Raw genomic sequence first — 17,037 nt, 5'->3', positions numbered from 1 at the left:
CCTGCATTTCCAATACTAACAGTTACTGTTAGACTAGTCAAGTTGAAGGTACAGGATTGGAATGGAAACGCTACAAAAATCCATTTCCTGTTCCAACGATTGATGTAACATGAGAAATTTACAAAAAGATACAAAGTAGGCGAATGAAATGGGCCTGAGATCGAACCCAAGGCAGCCTGTGTATGAGTCAGAAACGGTAGTTATATGACACACTTTTCTGAACACATTGGTTTTCAAATCCCAAATAACTGTAAATGACGGCACTTTTAAATGTCCTACGACGTCTAACAAAACTGGTTGATCCATATATCACCACCCAGCGGATGTAATCCAAACTAAACAGTTTTTCAGAATAATGGTTTTCATCCTCGAGCAGCTGTGAAGAAAACGGCCACTCTCTAATATCACATATCAGGGGTTATATAATCAAACTGGTGGTCTCACATGTAGTATCAGGGGAGGACGATAACAGTAAAACGTGATATTGATAACAAAACATGATATTAACTTTGAAATAAGAGTAAAAATAACTAGCGAAAATAACAAAAAATTGCACCGAAATATAATAAAAATATCAGATTTTGCCATTAACAAGAACTTATCAATATCTTGAGCTATTAGTTTGTTCTTCTTAAAAGCAAAACCCGATATTTCTGTGATATTGCGGTGCATTTTTTTGTTATTTTCGCTAGTTATTTTTACTCTTATTTCAAACAAGTTAATATCATGTTCTGTTATCAATATCACGGATTATACACGGGATCACTACCCTACGAATGAATTCTAAACTTCACAATATTTCAACATATTGGTTTCCAATCCCCAAACAACTTTGTAGAAAACGGCAATTTTCTAAATCCCCCAGATCCCAAGATATCGAAGAACTGATATCTCATATGCAGTAGCACCTTCTTGCGGATGAATCTTAAATTACTCTGTTTTTCAACATATTGGTTTCCAATCCTCGAACAATTTTGTTGAAGACGGCAATTTTCTAAATTTCACAGATCCCGATAGAACTAAACTGATCTCTCATATACACTAGCGTCGCCTTATGACTTAATTCTGAACTCAAAAGTTTCTCAGCATATGGGTTTCCAATGCTCGAACAACTTTATAGAAAATGGCAACTTTCCAAAACCAATAGATCCTAAGATATCCAACCAAACTGATCTCTCATATACAGTAGCGCCACATTGCGGATGAATTTCAAACTAATTAGCTTCTCAATATATTGGATTCTAATCCTCGAACAACTTTGTAGAAGACGGCAACTTTCTAATTCCCATAGATTCCGAGATATCTAGCCAAACTAATAACTTAAAACACAAGCGCCGCCTTACGTCTGAATTCTTAACTTAACAGTTTCTCAACATATTGGCTTCCAACCTTGAACAACTTTGTAGAAGACGGAAATTTCCTAGATCCCATAGATCTCGAGATATAGAACTAAACTGGTATTTTCATGTACACTAGCGCCGCTCAGTGGGAGAATTATAAATCAATTTTTTTCTTGACTCATAGAGCCGCATGGGATTATAGATGGATTTAGATCTTTTTCAGATTTTTTAGAGTTTTTAGAACTCTTATAAGAAACATTGTGCCATTAATTGTGAAGATGGACTATTTTCACCGGTTTTCCGTTGGTTCCGGATTTTCCGGAGGACCAGCAGAAGATCCATTGGACTTAAAAAATGTGCTCAATGAGAGAATATATCCCCTTTATTATTTTCCCGAAAAAATCACGTTGATATCATTTGAATTGGCTTCATTACAACGGATTTCAAGACTGTTGTACTTTTTACAACACGCGAGTTCTCGTGTCATGAAAGTTGAAGCGAGTTGCGGAAGGCGAATACTTTCATTGGCAGTGTCTAAAATCTCGTTTTGTATTTGTAACGCATTCGTGTCATAATTAAACCTAAACAGTAAACAGTTAACTCAATTTAATATGACAATTATTAGTATTATCAAAGTTTAAAATAGTAGAATTGCGTAAATTCTTCGGAAGCCTACACAGTAAAAAATAAAAAGTAATATAACATCAGATTTGATACACATCATCGCCGTCGTAAATATAATGTTTTATTACATCTGATCGAGGTAACAAAAATATGACGTACTTGATATTTCGTTTTTGAATTATAGCAGTGTAATTAATTTTCGACGTAATATATTCGATGTAATTGAAAAAACGACGTAAAAACAGGCCAGAATGAAACCCGCTTTCGGCAGCGGGTTTAGGGGTATTCGGATTTTTTCTTTCATGTTCGAAAATACATTTTCAAATGCAACACTTTCCAATTTTATTTATTCAAAACGCATTTTATTGTGTTCACAAGTACTTGAAATTTTAATTAAATGTTTAATTATTTTTTCATTTTAAATTCCTCCGAAACTTTCTATAGAAATTCCTCCGAAAGTTCCTCAAAAAATTCCTCCGGAAGTTCCTCCAGCAATTCCTCTGAAACTTACTCCAGAAATTCCTTCGTAAGGTGCTCCAGGAATTTCTCTGGAAGTTCCTCCAAAAATTCCTCCGCAAGTACCTCCAGGAATTTCTCCGGAAGTTTCTCCAGAGATTCCTTCGGAAGTTTCTCCAGAGATTTCTGCGGAAGTTCCTTTAGGAATGACTCCGGAAGTCTCTCCAAAAGTTTATTTAGGAATTCCTCCGGAAGCTTCTCAAGACATTCCTTCGGAAGTTGCTCCAGGAATTCCTCTGAAATTTCTTCAAAAAATTCCTCCGGAAGTTTCTCCAGGAATTCTTCCGAAACTTCCTCCAGGAATTGCATCGGAAGTTGCTCCAGGAATTCTTCCGAAACTTCATAAAAAATTCCTCCGGAAGTTAATCTAGAAAAACCTTCAGACATTCCTTTGGAAATACCTTCAAGAGTTTCTTTGAAAATTCCTCCCCCATTTACACGATTTTCAGGAATTTCTCTTGATATTTCTCCTGGAATCCCTCCGGAAGTTTCACCAGGAATTTCTCTGGAAGTTCCTCCAAGAATTCCTCCGGAAGTTCCTCCAGCAGCTCCTCCAGGTATTTTCCGGAAGTTTATCCATGAATTCCTCCGGAAGTTTCTCCAGAAATTACTCCGGAAGTATCCTCAGAAATTCCTGCGAAAGCTCCTCCGGAAGTTGTTCCAGAAATTCCTCCGGAAGTTCCACCAGGAATTCCTCCGAAAGTTCCTCCAGGAATTCCTCCGGAAGTTCGTCCAGGAAATCCTCCAGAAGTTCGTCCAGGAATTCCTCCGGAAGTTCGTCCAGTTCGTTCACACTCAGCAGTAACTTCTAGAAACAGACAAAATAGTACCGGATGGGTAGAAAGAGAATATACAAAGCTTACCCGTGAAATGATTTGTTTCTATTCGGCTGAAAGGCGCAAAAACAGCATTTAAACTTCACCAACTAAATTATTGAGCACGATATTTGTTTTTCGATGCTCGCAGATTGAAAGAAAAACTGGAATGACAGTTGGATGGGCTTGCGATTTGCCGCATGCTTTAAGAGTGATATCACAGAAATTTACAGTAATATTACGCCGATTTCGTGTTTTTCACCCATTTGGGATGCAATATTATATTTAATTTTGCGCGGGCATGATGTGCAGCTTCTTCGGCGTATTGAAATGCTGAATAAGGCAGGTAATTTTATGATGAATCCATGTAACAGGAAAAATATGTTTTCCGATTTGATGTTACGTTGAGAAATGTAGTAAAACGTCGATATGGAGTAAAACTACGTAAAATAGCTTATTAGATCAATTTTTAAGGTACGCTTTACAACATTACGCCGCGGCATATTAATATTTTTTTTGCTGTGTAAAATTATTTTTTTGAAAATTCTATCGGTTTGATATAAACCACACGAGAATCGAATACAAAATTATTACATTTACATGCCTCTAGAAAATTTGTAAAAAAAATCCAGGGGGTACCTCAGGCTAGCAAACGTCTGAAGGGGTACCACTTTTTAGACAAATCTAGGGAAAGGGGGGGCAATATGCCATAGCTAAGCAAAGACTGCTTCAATGTCTTAGCTGTAACAATTTTCACGGGTATGTTTGCCTTATGTAACAATTAAACAATAGAAAGAACTAGCTAACGCCATCTTAAGATTGTAGAAATTGTTTTACAAACATGAATCAGTTTATGTCTTTTTTGTCGAAAAGGCTTACAGAATTCTTGACTCAGAAAGGATTTATAATAAACCACAGCTGGTGAAAGTTAGTTCATGAAAATCATTGTTGTTTGCGGTATTATTTTCAAAATAAAAAGAACGACTAAAATATTAAAAAAAAATGAGGTGAAAAAATCGGGTCAAAAACATGATGAAATCGGGGGTAGACAAAAACGGGGAGTCAGAATTCTGGTATACGGAAAGTGCGTGGGGACGCGTAGTACATTGTAAGTTATCCCAGCTCAGCTCGTTTTAGTTTTAAATGTTCCATTTTTTTTATTCATAATATTATGTCAATTGCATCTACAACGGGGGTTAGCTCGGCTAACACTGACAAGTGATTTATTCATCAAAATAAAGGTACATACATTATTGCTCTCTCGGCACATCGAGAACGCTGCATAGTACACGTAGCATGCAAGCAAGTTCCGTTGTTGAGGCGTTCGGTTTATGCCATGCCGAATCGTCGTCGGATCGAGAGAGTACGCAAAGCCTTGCCACCGAATTCATTCTCGATTCATCCCAACGATGAACACGGTGCTGTTCCGAAGGCACGGACTCGGGAACCAGAAGCCTCGGCGTGTTGCGGATCTTTCCCGGCCCAGTCGATTCAGCGCCATCGACCGGTTCGGTTAGCTTCACGAATAAGTCTCCCCGAGGAGCATCGCGACACGACCCCGCATCAGTGTAGCGCTTTTTGCTGCAGTTTTGGTCCAGTGGCAGTGGGGAGGGTATCCGTGCCTACAGCCGAGCAGCGCTGCGATTGGGCTTGCGGAAGGATATATTGTACAGGACCTGCAGCACCGGTTTTCGGTTTGTACCCGTGCGACTCTATCCGGTTTTGTGTGGGGTGTGGGAACTGGGGCTGCACTAGTTTTGCATTGCTGGTCGAAACCGCAGCGACGGACGAAAGAACCCAGTATGTTGCTCAGGATGTGACAGATGCAGTTTAGGAGGATGTTTTCTGCGGTCGCGGGGCGATTTGTGATCTGTGTTGTACAAGCTGCAAAACGGGGGTTGGGTGGAAGGGTTGTGCTAGTGGAATCTGGGTTCTGTGTTTTGCGTCCAGTGTTGCTCATTGGAAGAATGGAGCAATTAAGTGAAGAAGAGCCTTGTTTTTGCTAGTTGGAAAAGGTCGGAAATGAAAAAGGAATATCCACCCCCTTGCAGAGGAGATGTGATAGGGTTATTGTTTGCAGTAGGGGCAACAGAGGTTTAACACAAAGCACCAAGTGGAAAGAACATGCTTGAGTGCGGATGCAAATAGCTTGAGTGAGGAAAGTGATACATCTAATTTTAGCGGAAGAAAAAATCAAATAAGGAGAAATGAAATGTACACAAAATAATCGAGCAATTTCACTGCTTACATTGCTATTGCCACCTAAATGAATGTTCCGAAATATAGAAGAATATTTTTACGGTGAAACCAACGACAATAACGAAACAGGGATGGAAGCTACAATTTACACATAAAATGTGTTTGTCTAATGATAGGCATATTTAAAAAAAAAATATTTAAAAAATTTCAATGATATATTCAAAGTGTCCAAATTAAGAATTTTAATAAAAGTTATGACTTTGATTATAAATTTCAAAACTAGGTATTGAAGCAAACCTAGAAAAACATTGCAGAACCAGTTTACAGATAAACTTATCTTTTTAGAGCTTACTCTGATAAGTGATAATCGATTCAAAGGCAATCATTGATGTTATTGAACTGAATCATAAATTTAATTTAATTATTATCGGAAATACTAATGCATTGTCAAAACGCATTTTAAAATCCCAAGCATGCTTTAGTCAAATTTGAAGACATTGTCTATTGAAAATTTGATGGCTTTCACAACTACATTTCTTTTGCTACCGTCCCGATTTCTTTATTGTCCTTCAAGGAACTTCGTATGGATATTTCTACCCTATCATTGAGCGCATTCATTTTACTTCTATGACCATCCGGTCGCCTGTCGTCAACGAGTGTGAAAAGTGTATTTTTCGCCGTTGGTTGTGTTTTGTTTGTTCAATGATGAGCATCGCGAGGTGGTGGGAAATTATAGTAGCACTGTTTGCATTCGTTGTATTGTGTGAATAAAAGGAGCAGTGCAGCGGGTGGAAAAACGGAGCGTTGAAGCAGAAGGAAGCCGCGGTGCGCGTACTTGAATGACATGCTACAATAAATGTACATTGTACAGAGAGTGAGAATACGTGGAATTGGGAAATAGTTGCGGAAGTCCATGTGGCTTGAGATAAATCTAATTGAAACAGCACTGAACAGCATTGCCAGATGACAGTCTTTTTTTTTCAACGTAAATATTTCGATTGGAATCACATTAAATGCCTTTTTGTCTTTCTCGTACTTAGAGTTTTTTCTTTTACAAATAAGGTCAGACTAACAAATAAGTTTTAATGCAGAAATGCAGTTAGATTTCGTACTTCTGGTCTCCTCATAAAAATTTTACAGACAAATTTGAAAATAGTCAAGTAACATATGAATATTACATCATTCAGATTTGGAATAGGGGCTTTCCTTAGCCTAGCGGTAAGATGCGCGGCTATAAAGCAAGACCATGCTGAGGGTGGCTGGGTTCGATTCCCGGTGCCGGTCTAGACAATTTTCGGTTTGGAAATTGTCTCGACTTCCCTGGGCATAAAAGTATCATCGTGTTAGCCTCATGATATACGAATGCAAAAATGGTACCTTGACTTAGAAACCTCGAAACCTTGACTTAGAAAATAACTGTGGAAGTACTGAATGAACACTTAGCAGCGAGGCGCCAATGTCCCAGTGGGGGATGTAATGCCAATAAGAAAAAGAAGATTTGGAATATTATCAAAATTGTTTTGCATGCGTTGAATCGTATGCTTTTTATGACCTTTTATTGGTTCGGCAAAATCTCGAACTTGTCATTGCAAAATGTAAAGTCCAAGTAATATGCATTTATCAGATTTCCAATGCTGATTACTTTCACTTGGTAACATTATTAAATCAATTGATTTTATCATTGAATTCATTAGGCCATTGATCATTTATTAATCAAATAATGATTGCATCATTTCTCCAGTAGCCTTGCGAACAAAGGCGTGGGATTGCCAATCCGGAGATGACGAGTTCGATTCTCGGTCCGGTCTAGGGTGTTTTCGGGTTGGAAATATTCTCGACACCCTGGGCATAGTGTATCCATTGTACTTGACATACAAGCTACATACTCATGCAATGGCGGGCATAGAAAAGCTTTCATTTAATAACTGAGGAAATGCTAACAGAATACTTGAAGAGATAGTTGAAAAGCAGGCCAAATTCCAGTTTGAATGTAGAGCCATTAAAGGAGGTGAAGAAGATTCCATAATTACAGAGACAAGAATTTACATTACGATTCTAATGAGCTACAAACTACTATCGGATTTGAATAAAGCTCGAACATTTTTCGACCAGAACTCAATAAACGGTAATCGTGGGCGATAACCGTATTTAATCGAGACTGTCCATATATTGGGTCCAAGCTTGCATGAACGTAAATCCGGCTAACAAAAGTTTAGACGTTGTTTAGAAAACTTTTGCAAATTAGACATTAGAAATTCAAGTCCATCGGGTATTACCGTAAAAATTTATACTTTTATTATTTATACTAACCATGTCCAGTCCATGCTATAATAATTGAGCCTAAAATGTTATTAGATTCTCGCCTCAATATTGATTCCTCTTAGATTCAAACTTCGGACACATGCACGCACTGATTCATATTTCGGACGCATCCCACTCGAACTTCTAATTGCTTTTTACTATGAAATTAAAATTGCAAACATTGTATTTTGTTTGTCTTTCAAATAAACAGTAGCTTTGAATCAACATGGCTAACTGTGTTCTAAATGTAATAAAATTGCATGCAAACATGTAGTCTTTTGGACGAGTAAATTGAAACATGTTCTGTGAAATATTTAAAAAACTATCTCATACCCATATTCGAGTGTCCGAAGTTTGTGTGCATCCGATATATGAATTTGCACGGTATTTAAGTACAAGCTTCCCGGAATTCAACACTAAATGCACTCGCGTTTTCAAGGGCATGCCATTTAAAACTGAAGCAAAGCACAACTGTCATTTTTATTATTTCACGCATGCTGCGAAGCAACAAAGCTGGAATAATAAAAATGACAGTTGTGCATTACTTCCGTGTTGTATGGCGTGCCCTTGGATTCCGAGAGGCTTGTCCTTAAGTATGCCACGAAACGGTTAATCAAATTCGTATCAAGGTTTTCAGCGGCATGTCCTTACACGCCCAGAAAATTCGTATTGCTGTTCAAACCTGACGGTTTTTCATGTTCCAACCTTTTTGTGGAAACTCTAAAGAATTTCGTGTAAAATTTGCGAAGAATTTTCCGCAGACATTACCGCGGATTTTCCATTGAAATCCAAAAAAATTCAGTCATTTGACTGCAGGCCAACAGGTCGAAAGTTGTTTGGTCGAATATGTTATCAGGTCGAACAAACATAGTACGAAAGCCATTGGGCGAGATTTCATTTGACTGTAATGTACATATATTATGGCCGAAAGTGTTGTTTGTCTAAACTGTTTATTTTCAGAAAAAATATTGTAAGCTCTTTTTAGTGGAATGTATTCAACCGTCTAAGACGAGTTAAGTAACTCCATTTAATTCCAGCAATTATTTCGATATCTTTGCAAAGATATTATATATAATTGGTGGAATTAAATGGAGTTACTTAACTCGTCTTAGACGGCTGTTTATTTTGCCGAAAAAGACCTTTGTCCGAATAGGTCAAACGGGTAGAAATGTTTGGCCATGTGACACGTTTGGCAATGACATTTTCAGCCGTATGTCATATTCAGCAAAATGACATTTTCGGCCAAACTAAACTATTGTTGACATAATAACCGTTTCGGTCAAACGTCCAATTCGGCCAAATAGAGTAGTGGCATCCGAACAAATGGCCTTCACCGAATGACTTTCAGTCAAATGATGAGAAGATCTATATGGCCGAAAGTTGTTTAGCCAAATATGTCATTTGGCCGAACAAACCATCAGACTCATCTGGCTAAAAATGTCATTAGCCCGAAATGAACAACTGGTCCTTTGGAAATGTCGTTCGGCCGAACTGGTTTTTTGGCCGAAAAAGAGCCACAGTCGTTTCGTAGAAAGAACCATATATCGAAAGTATCGGAACTTCCCTACACTATCGTAACTGATTAGAAAGGACCATTTGACTGAAACTGTTTTTTTATTCCTTTCTTTATTTGATAGGCACTCTGTGTTACTTAACCGCTACTGTGCCGAGATCTACTGTGGTATTCTGCTGTACAGAATCCACACAGAATCTATTTTTAGATTTCAATTACTCATTTATTGTTGTCGTTGCCAGTCCATCTTCTTTTTTTTTAACTAATTTTATTTGCTAATTATCTAATACATGCATTCATCTCTTAGACTAGGTGTTCCGTGTTTTCTTAACACTATCATTTTTATTTGCTATGTCATATTTTTAGTTATTATTAATACATTTCAATTGCCTCTGGCACTTAGAATTTTTTTCCTCTGGTTGAATTGAACCATGTAGGAATTACAATGTTTTCAACTTAAACTAAACTTAACCTATTTTATACTAAGGGTACATGGAGTTAATCGTTGCAATAGAAGATTGCAACGATTTTTGTCTAGAATTGGAAATTATTTTGTTGGATATTTGTTGAAATGTCTCAATATTAGAAATTCTATGAAGTTCGTTGGTACCATACCACGAAGGCAACTTCAGAATCATTTTCAAAATTTTATTTTGAATCCTCTGGAGAGCCTTCTTTCTGGTATTGCAGCAAAAAGTCCATATTGGCACAGCATACAACATGGCAGGTCTAAAAATTTGTTTGTAAATCAAAAGTTTGTTCTTAAGACAAAGTTTTGATTTTCTGTTTATAAGTGGATATAGGCACTTAATATATTTGTTACATTTTGCTTGAAGGCCTTCAATGTGATTTTTAAAAGTTAATTTTTGATCTAGCAGAAGTCCTAAATATTTAGCTTCGCTAGACCAATTAATTGGAACCCCATTCATAGTGACAATATGTCTGCTAGAAGGTTTCAAATAAGAAGCTCTCGGCTTATGTGGGAAAATTATAAGCTGAGTTTTGGAAGTATTCGGGGAAATTTTCCATTTTTGCAAGTAAGTGGAGAAAATATCCAAACTTTTTTGCAATCTACTACAAATGACACGAAGGCTTCGCCCTTTGGCTGATAGACCTGTGTCATCTGCAAACAAAGATTTTTGACACCCTGGTGGTAAATCAGGTAAGTCAGAAGTAAAAATGTTATACAAAATGGGCCCCAGTATGCTGCCTTGGGGGACACCAGCCCTTACAGGTAATCTATCAGATTTAGAATTCTGATAGTTTACCTGCAGTGAGCGATCTGATAAATAATTTTGGATCAGTTTAATGATGTACAGAGGAAAATTAAAATTCATCAATTTTACAATCAAACCTTCATGCCAAACACTGTCAAATGCTTTCTCTATATCAAGAAGAGCAACTCCAGTCGAATATCCTTCAGATTTGTTGAGCCGAATTAAATTCGTTACTCTTAATAACTGATGGGTGGTTGAATGCCCATGGCGAAAACCAAATTGCTCATCAGCAAAAATAGAATTGTCATTAATATGAACCATCATTCTATTTAAAATAATCTTTTCAAATAGTTTGCTTATTGAAGAAAGCAAACTGATTGGGCGATAACTAGAAGCCTCAGCTAGATTTTTGTCCGGCTTTAAAATAGGAACAATTTTGGCGTTTTTCCATTTATCTGGGAAGTATGCCAATTAAAAACATTTGTTAAATATATTAACCAAAAAGGATAAAAAGCTCTCAGGAAGTTTTTTGATAAGTATGTAGAAAATACCATCATCACCCGGGGCTTTCATATTTTTAAATTTTCTAGTAATAGATCTCACTTCATCCAAATTAGTTCCCAACGAAGGGTCAAAAACATTCTCTTGATTGAGAATGTCTTCGAAGCTCCGTGTAACCTGATCCTCAATTGGACTAGTGAGACCTAGACTAAAATTATGGGCACTCTCGAACTGCTGGGCCAGTTGTTGAGCCTTTTCGCCATTTGTTAATAAAATATTATTTCCCTCTTTAAGCGCTGGAATTGACTTTCGAGGTTTTTTAAGAATTTTTGTTAATTTCCAAAAGGGTTTCGAACTGGGATCCAACTTCGAGACATTATTCTCAAAGTTAGTATTTATCAGAATGGCGAAACGTTTTTTAATTTCATTTTGCAAATCTCGCCAAATAACTTTCAACGCGGGATCGCGAGTTCTTTGGTATTGCCTTCTTCTCACATTTTTAAGACGGATCAGTAGCTGAAGATCGTCGTCAATAATAATGGAGTTGAATTTAACTTCACATTTCGGAATTGTAATGCCTCTGGCTTCGACAATTAAATTTGTCAAAAATACGAGAGCATTATCAATATCACTTTTGGTATCGAGAGGAATATCAACATCAAAATTCCTATCGATATACGTTTTATATAAATCCCAATCAGCTCTATGATAATTGAAAGTAGAGGTGATTGGATTATAAATGGCTTCTTGTGAGATTTCAAACGTCACTGGAAGGTGATCAGAGTCAAAGTCAGCATGAGTTACCAATTGGCCACACAGCTGACTTGAATCCGTTAAAACCAAATCAATTGTAGAAGGATTTCGACTGGAAGAAAAACAAGTTGGTCCATTGGGATATTGAATAGTATAATATCCCGCAGAACAATCATCAAATAAAATTTTACCATTGGAATTGCTTTGAGCATTATTCCATGAACGGTGTTTGGCATTGAAGTCACCAATTACGAAGAATTTTGATTTGTTGCGATTCAGAATTTGAAGATCAGCTTTCAACAAATTCTTTTGCTGCCCATTGCATTGAAAAGGCAAGTAGGCTGCAATGAAGGAAAACTGTCCAAAATTTGTTTCAACAGAAACTCCCAAGGTTTCAAAAACTTTGGTTTCAAACGAAGAAAATAATTTATGTTTGATTTTGATTTATGTCTATTAATGACAATGGCGACCCCACCACAGGCGCTGTCAAGACGATCATTTCTGTAGATAAAATAATTTGGATCTCTTTTAATGGAGAGTCCTGGTTTTAAATAAGTTTCAGTTATAATGGCAATATGCACATTATGAACTGTTAGGAAGTTGAATAATTCATCTTCCTTACCCTTTAGAGAGCGGGCATTCCAATTTAGAACTTTCACACAATTATTTGGATCAATTGAAACGGAGTCCGATATCAATTTTTTGTGTGTACTTTATACCAACCTGAACAGCTTCAGGTATGGTATTTGCTTTGAACATTGCATCAATCATGTGATGCAGTTGTTCAGTTAAAAAATCAAAATCGGAAGCAGACATGCTACCTGAATCGGCAACATGACCGTTATTTTCCGTTGGGACATGGGTATAAACCTCATTTTGAGAAGAGAAATTTTGTCTACCAGCAGCGATGTTTGCATACGTAGGTACATTGGAAAAATTGGAATTTACTGAAGTGGTTGCTACCCGTTGACGACCTGCAAAATTTGTTTGTGAATTGTGGTGGGTATGAATTGCTCGACCGGTAACCGGTTTCGAAATTTGAGCGTTTGAAAAATTTCTACCCGTCGAATCTGGGATCCGATTGGAATTTCCCGTCATCAATTTTGCTCGGGAATTCAAAACTTTTTTGCGTGAAGGGCATTCCCAGAAATTGGATTTATGATTGCCCCCACAATTTGCGCACTTTAATTTATTGGAATCTTCTCTCACAGGACATGCGTCCTTGGCGTGAGAGGTTCCACTAAAAATCATGCATTTAGCTGCCATATGACAATTTTTGGTTCCATGACCCCACTTTTGGCACTTACGGTACTGGGTGGGGGTTTGGAAATTTCCCCCAGGCCTGCGGAAATGTTCCCATGTAACACGGACCTGGGACATAATACAGGCCTTTTCCAAACTTTTCATATTATTTAGTTCACTTTTGTTAAAATGAACTAAATAAAATTCTTGAGAAATGCCTCTTTGTGAAGTACCAGGGTGGGATTTCTTTTTCATCTTAATTACTTGGACTGGTGACAATCCAAGTAATTGAGAAATTTCAATTTTAATCTCATCCAGTGATTTATCATCACTGGGGAGACCTTTCAAGACGAATTTGAACAATCGCTCAGTTATGTCGTCGTATGTGAAGAATTTATGGCGCTTCTCAGTTAAATACTGAAGAAGACGTTTGCGATCGTCAAAGGATCGCGGCAAAACGCGGCAGTCACCCTTCCTAGCAATCTGAAATGAAACCTTGATCCCCTGAAGGTTACTCAAGATTTCATTCCAAAAGCCAGAAAACTCGGCAACAGATACCACAATTGGCGGAATCCTTTGTTTCTTCGCATGAATCGAATCACCTGGGCTAAAGGTAGATTCGATTTGCTCAATTTCATCATTAATCAAATCGAACTGATTGCTCAGTTCGATAGGAGAAGAAACAATGTCAACATTAGATTTAGAAGGAATATCTGAATTCTCCAGCTTCCTTCTATTTTTTCCGCGCTTTGGCAGGACGGTCTTGAAACCTTGTTTCTTTGAAGGAAGTGGAGAATACAGAGACTCCCCCTTCCTCTTGTTTTTGTTAATACTCATTGCTGAGCGTGGAGACGTGACCTACTCAGAGGTTTTTTGCCAGAACGGTGTCCCTGCAGGATTACCACCGCTTGTCGGAATTTTACTTCCGCAAACGGGTCCAACGTAAAACGAAGGCACGGGTCCTTGCAAAGATCGTAACGGGATCAGTGGGTACAAATAGCGCTAAGAAGCACCGTTGAAATTAAAATAGCTTCGGGTAGTATTAAAAACTTCCTTCCGCAAAGAGAGAAAGAACCGCACAGCACGAAAGCACGATGCGGTCTACCAGTCCATCTAATCGTGAGTCCATTGAGTCCGTTCGTCCATGCCGTGCATTCAATGATCGTGGCATTGTCCTGTTGCCATTTATCCGGGTAACATTGTAGGAATGCCTCCGAGAAGAACAAGTTGTCAGTCGTTATCAGGCAGCCGTGACGGTACGTACCCCAAACGCCACCGTATAGGCTACGGTTCCAGTGACTGAAGAGGGTTTGGTGGAGAGGTTGGGAATCGAACCCATGACCATCCGCTTGTAAGGCGAACGTGTAGCCAACTACGCTACGGGACCCCCTGACATTTACGGCCATATTATTTGTTTGGAAATCAATATTTCGGCCAAACGTCATTTTCGGCTACATGACCTATTAGACCAAACGACCTGTTGAGGAAAACTGCTTTTTCGGCCAAATTACGGCCGTAAGTTGCTTTTGGTCAAATGACATTTTCTGTCAAACCGTTTTCGACCTATTAACAATTTCGGGCTAACGTGACGAGCTGGGTGGTCTAGTGACTTCCGCTTCTGCCTTATAAGCAGGAGGTCGTGGGTTCAATTCCAGGTTCGTCCCTATTTTACTTTGTATTCTATCTTGCCCCGGGCCTCCACAAATCTTATGTGCCAAAACCAACCTTTTTTGTACATTTTGGGGCCCCCACAAGCTTTCACATTTCTCTTAGAAATTAAATAAATTCCGATGCACTTCATGTGAATGTTCCAAAGAGTTGCCCGCATATATTGTAAGGGAAATTCCGAAGAATATCCTTTGCTAATTCCGGATAACTTACCCGCGGAAATTCTGAATAATTTATCATTAAAATTAGGAACAATATTCCGTGGAAATTCTGAAGAATCTTCCACTAAAATTCTAAATTATTTTCTTATTTCTTTTTTTCTAAATTATTTTCTATATTTTTTTTTATTGTTTCTTATTTATCCCAAATTATTTGGGAATTTCTTAAGGCTTTCATTGTAAATTCCAAAGAACTTTTCAGGAAATTACAAATAATTGCTAAGTAAACTTCAAGGCATATGAGAAAAAAAACATTTTTTTTGAAAATTTAGCAAAATATTCCAAGGAAGCTCATTACATTTTTTCGGAGAACTACAATTATTTCTCCTGTTAATATATTTGTCCAAAGAAACAATGGCAATAAAAAATCGTCACGCCGATTCACGCCCCCGCCGCCACCGGCTAAAATGACTTTCGGCGCGACGCCGAAAACACCGAAGCCGACCATGATTGTGACAAACGCCGACCACTATTTTCCGACCCACAATCAGAGGTCGTATAGACTGAAAACATAGACAACGGACACATAAGACACATAATATTCAGTGGACCGGTGAAGAATTTTTCGATCACGAATAGTTCCCTTCTTACCGGGTGGGAATCGAATCCACGCTCCATATCACATGTGTCTAGACGATTGACGTCGCGTCGACGTATCGGACAAAACAAAAAAAGTGAGTTTATTCATTTTCAAAAAATAATGTTTCTACTAAATATTGCAAAAAACAGAGATATGGTATATCTATGTGTTTTCCATGGAATAGTTGATTGTGCATACAAAAATTAAAATGATTTTCAAACAAAAGTGGACAAAGATGGACAAATGAAGTACCATGGATTTGATGGGCCTGAATGTATATTTTCAAAACACGATTGAAATTTTTGCTAATATTTGCTACTAGCTGCAGTAGAATGCTCAGAAAAATATCACTTTTTCATAAAAAAAACGCTTATAATATGCTTGAAAATAAAGCTATCAACCATCTTATGTAAACAAAAGATGCGCTTCCCAAAGACCGTGGAGCGATGCTTGGAAAGTTTTTGAAAATATTTTGAATTGGTGAAAGTGGAAGCTAAAAACTATTTTTTTTCGGGGCCAAATAAATGTTTATTGAGCAAAAATGCTTAGAATTAAATTCTCTATAACTTTGTAGAACAGCGAATCTTACGGTTCCCCAAAACTAACATTAGTGTATAAGAATCATAATAAACTGTATTTAAAAACATGTTTCCGGCTCCGTAACGCTTCACGGCAAATGAGCCTTCCAAATAAATGAAAGATAAAAAAAAAACTTTGTAGAATAATATGATCTCCTAACTCAAAAGGTTAAAAAAAAATTGTTTTAAAAAAAAAATCACAAAAGGGCCACCCTAATGGCACCCCACCCTAACTTGCACCAAAAATAGATCTTTCTTGTAGATCATTTCTTCTGAAGACGTCAAAACTCTAGCATCGATAGTTTTCGAGTTATCGATTTATGTCGTTAAATTTGACGAATCCGACCATTGTGGACGGGCGCACACCTTTATGGCCGAATATAACATTTGGCCAATCAGGTCATTTGACCGAACATGTCATTTGGCCGAATATGTCAGTTGTAAAGTGTGAAATGAGGTGTGAAAAGTGTCTCACGTCTCACTTTTTATTTCTCGCTTCACACTGTGAAAAGTGAGTAAACAGAAAAGGTAGTGAGACGTATTACTGCTTACTTCGCGCTTCTCACTTTCTACAATGGGGAGTGAGAAGAGAGACGTCTCACTTCTTACTCCCGATTTCTCACTTCTTACTGAAAAAAGTAAAAAGCGTGAAGTGAGTAGTGAGACGTCCCGCTACTCACTTTGTACTACTCACTTTTCACAGTGAGACGTCTCACTTCTCACTGTTAATTTCTCACTTCTCACTATTATAGTGAGAATTTAAAAAATGAGGAGTGATAAGTGAGACGTCTCACTTCTCACTGCTCAATCCTCACTGTAAAAAATGAGAAGCGCGAAGTGAGTGGTGAGACATCTCACTACTCACTTCACGCTTCTCACTATTTACAGGGAAAAGTGAGAAGTGAAAAGTGAGTAATGAAACGTCTCACTTCCCACTTCGCACTACTCATTCGGCCAAATGACCTACTCGAG

The 17,037-nt window shown here is 37.8% G+C and overlaps 1 protein-coding gene across 1 annotated transcript in view; it reads left to right on the top strand.

Annotated features, from left to right (window-relative positions):
* Positions 1 to 4,805: 4,805 nt before the first annotated feature.
* LOC134225652 (uncharacterized) overlaps positions 4,806 to 17,037 on the top strand; it is a 312,634-nt gene continuing 300,402 nt past the window's right edge. Inside the window, exon 1 of the mRNA XM_062705909.1 lies at positions 4,806 to 4,989. The gene's annotated coding sequence lies outside the window, so the exon portion shown is untranslated. The remainder of the gene's footprint in view (positions 4,990 to 17,037) is intronic.

Source organism: Armigeres subalbatus, chromosome 3 (genome assembly GCF_024139115.2).
Source record: "Armigeres subalbatus isolate Guangzhou_Male chromosome 3, GZ_Asu_2, whole genome shotgun sequence".
NCBI classification, from domain to species: domain Eukaryota; kingdom Metazoa; phylum Arthropoda; class Insecta; order Diptera; family Culicidae; genus Armigeres; species Armigeres subalbatus.
Note: the sequence above shows the minus strand (reverse complement) of the source record. Positions and strands in the feature narration are given on the sequence as shown.